At 36.0% G+C, this 3,841-nt stretch overlaps 1 non-coding gene across 1 annotated transcript; it reads right to left on the bottom strand.

Annotated features, from left to right (window-relative positions):
* Window positions 1–3,045: 3,045 nt before the first annotated feature.
* Window positions 3,046–3,152, bottom strand: LOC145044710 (small nucleolar RNA R71). The gene has a single exon (XR_013681655.1). It is a non-coding gene; the product is annotated as a small nucleolar RNA R71 (small nucleolar RNA).
* Window positions 3,153–3,841: the final 689 nt, after the last annotated feature.

The following is a 3,841-nucleotide window of genomic DNA, read 5'->3' as shown; positions in this document are numbered from 1 at the left end:
TTCTTACTGAATGGAGAAGCGGTTACATGGAAAAGTACCTATCAAGATGCAGTGGTTGATTCCACGTGTGAACTAAGTACATTGTAGCGAGCGAAGCATCAAAGGAAGAGGCTTAGCTGAAGAACTTTATCGGGGATCTCGGAGTCGTTCCAACTATTCAGGAACCTATGGAACTATTCTATGATAATGAAGGCATGGTTGCTTTGACAAAAGAACCAAAGAATCATGGTAGATAAGAGCATATTGACAAAAAGTACCATTACATTCTACATTAGGTTGAACAAGGACACCTTCTAGTGAAGAGAGTATCATCAGAATATAATGTTGCAGATCCTTTCACAAAGGCTCTGAGCAAAGTCAAACACTACCAGCATGGTAGGAGTATAGGCCTCCTAGATGATCTTAGTTTTAGTAGTTAGGTGATATGTTTGAAACTTGTAACAAAATAAATGTAATTGATTTGGTGAATGAATAATAGAAAATTATTTGTGAGTATCATATTGTCTTATTTAATTATTTACTCTTCTGTTTCTTTTTGCATATTTACACTTCTAGAGTAATTTGAATTATTCAAACTTCCACAGTCGTTCATACTTCTACAGATAATTAGTGAATTAAGATTGTCATGAATTGATTATAGATTGTCGATTGAGGTTAAAACATTGCATTTTGAATTGTTGAAATATTGATATGTGCATAATTAGCCATATGTTTAGTATATATTTTTATCAATTATTAGCTAATTATTTGCATTATATGGACACAAGGTACTTAATAATGTCTAAATTATATTTTCAGTCCAGAAGACATGCTTGGAAACAAAAAAGAAAGAAGGGGAAGCAATTAGAAGCTAGAGAATGAAGAAAGAGGAGAAAATCTGGAGCTACTCGGCGAGTCCACGCACCTACTCGATGAGTTGCCAAGAATATTCGCGAAGATTAGTCAAAAATCTTTGCCGTACATGGATTCTCCTATCTACTCGGCGAGTTGGGCATCTACTCGTCGAGTAGACCCTATTTTGAGATAACTATAAATAATGATTGAGATCCTAAATTGTGGAGTTTTTTTGGCTTACTTGGAGAGCAACCTGCAACTGGAGATACCTTTGTAGACCCGAAGAACCCTAATATTTGATCATTAAGAAGACTTAAGGCGAATTAGGTTAAATCTTCCACTTAATCTAGAAGTGAATCATGTTTAGTTTAATTGAATTCGTTTTTAGCTTTTCTATGACTGTAATCATGAGCTAAATTTCGTAGTTTCTGTTTAGGAAAGATTAATTTACTCCTATGGTGTGATTTATTACTTTGATTAATTATTGGTGATTTTATTAAGCTAAGTTTGTTAAAGAACCTTATGCATTGATTATAACTGTTTTCTGTTAATTGGAAGACAATTAGGCTGCATGAACATCTCTTAATTATCAACCTCATATGATTTATCTGAACACTTCATTATATGCCTAGGATTAGTGAATATGAAACTAGGATTAATTAGAGAATGGGTAAATTAATGTGTGAGCTTGTTTGGTAAACCAACAAACAAGGGGTAAGTTGAACCACCGATTTGATTAACCAATTATAAATCTTATTTAATCCAAATAATTGAGCTAGGGAGTTAATTAGTTTAACCACTTGATCACTGCTTAAATTGAGTAATTTCCTAAGGGTTGGTAATAGCGAATGCGAACCTAATCACTATAGTTGGTAACCAATAACAATCAATATATTATTCTATCATAAAATTGACCATAGGAGTGAATTAATTGGACCTAAACAAAAACCTTTTATTAAATTTGGTAAATTTTTACTTGTCTTAGTTGTTTAGTTAATTACGTGTTAGGAGTTGTGTTTAAGTTTCTAGTCTTGTAAAACTAGAGAAAAACCCTTTACTTTTATTACTTGTTTAGTTAAAATTAGTTGTTAGTTTAATTTCCGTTCCTTGAGTTCGATACCTAACTTATTTAAATATACCACTAAAAGACAGGTTCACTACCTTTGTGTACTTAAATTATATTTTTAGAGTAGGAATAAAACTAGTGCATTTATACACACATCAAGTTTTTGGCGCCGTTGTCGTGGAGCGTTTCAAAAATTAAATCTAATTCCTAGTTTTATCGATCCTTTGTGTGAGTTTATCTTGCACAAAGTTAATTTTTTTTAGTAATTCAATAAGTAGGTTAGGTTTTAGTATTTATTAGTTTTTAGTCGTTTTTATTTAATTTTGTCTATTTTTTAGTTTTATATAGCCTACTCGCCGAGTGCACTCGAATCTACTCAGCGAGTACCCTGTTGTTTGGCAGTTTAATTTTTATTTTCATTCAATTTCATCTTTTGTTCTTTTTACGCGTTTTTCTTGTTTTGTTGCAGGAGTTTCACTACCATAGGATCCAACACACCACTGGTTCTCCCTTTTGAAGACCCAAAATCCGCGTTGAGGAAAAGAAGAGGCAAAGACGTTGAAAGCTCGAATACACCTAAGAAGTCGCCTTTGTCTAGCTTAAAGATGGTTTTTGGGAAGAAGAAGAGCAGCAAATCAGGAGCATCTAGTGCCTCTTTAGAAATCGAAGACCCAATAAAAGAGGACACCGAGTACGAAACCGAAGAAGAAGAACCTACATTCGGGCACGACTCAGATTTCGGCGACGAATTAGTTATCCCTATGGCTAACATCGATGAAGTCCGCATGGGGGAATGGAAGAAGAGGATACACGACGATACCGACCCGAGACTTGTGCAACCCGAAATTCCCGTAACTGTCACTTTTGAGCTTAAGGGTCACATACTTGCCCAACTCAAAGAAATCCCCTTCTATGGAAAAGACCATGAAGATGCTTACAAACACTTGGATGAAGTTAACGATGTAGCTGATTATTTCAATGTTCCAAACGTACCTCGTGACACTTACCTACTTCTAATGCTTCCGGTTACATTGAAGGTTGCTGCAAAAGATTGGCTCAAGTCACTTCCCCCCGGATCCATCACTACATCAGTCAAGATGAAAGAAGAGTTTATTGATCAATTTTGCCCACCTTCCAAAATAGCTAAGTTAAAGAAAGCCATAGCCAACTTTGAGCAACAAGCTGGAGAATCACTTTATGAGGTTTGGGAGAGGTACAAAATTCTATTAAGAAATTGCCCACATCATGATCTCAATAGTCAACAAGAAGTCTCCATTTTCTATGATGGAGTGAATGTTACAACAAGGCAATTACTTGACTCGCAATGCCCCATCACGAAGAAAGATCCCCCGATGATAAAGCAATTAATTGAGGAATTCTCTAATCATTCTAGGGAATACCACAATCCGAGAAATGATGTGACGAGGGGGGCAGCTTCAGAAGATTTGTCAGTAGTCATGGCTATGTTGAAAACCATGGATAGGAGGGTGGATAAAATCGATCAAACAATACATGCTATTCGGGTGGGTTGTGATAATTGCAACGAACCTCATCTTACTAGAGACTGTGACTTAGACGAGAATGGGAACAAGAAGGCGCAAGTATGCTACTCCAGTGGTGACAAATATGATGATAACTGGCGAAAACCAAAGAAGGAGTGGCTCCCTTATGAAGAGTACAAGAAAGAAAAGGAGGAGAAGTATAAACAAAAAGGAAGAGGGTTTTACCAAAAGGAGGAGCCGGTGCAAGAAAGAAAACCAAGTTTGGAGGATATGCTTGCTAAATTTGTAGCTACTTCAGAAAAGAGACACAATGACCATGATGCTGCAATACAAGAGACAAGAACAATACTTAGAAATCAACAAGCATCTATCCACAACATTGAGACACAGCTGGGGAAACTTGCCCAACAAATAAATCAAAGGTCAACGGGAGAACTTC

The sequence above is a fragment of the Lactuca saligna genome, chromosome 4 (assembly GCF_052625555.1).
Source record: "Lactuca saligna cultivar CGN05327 chromosome 4, ASM5262555v1, whole genome shotgun sequence".
Lineage (NCBI taxonomy): Eukaryota > Viridiplantae > Streptophyta > Magnoliopsida > Asterales > Asteraceae > Lactuca > Lactuca saligna.
Note: the sequence above shows the minus strand (reverse complement) of the source record. Positions and strands in the feature narration are given on the sequence as shown.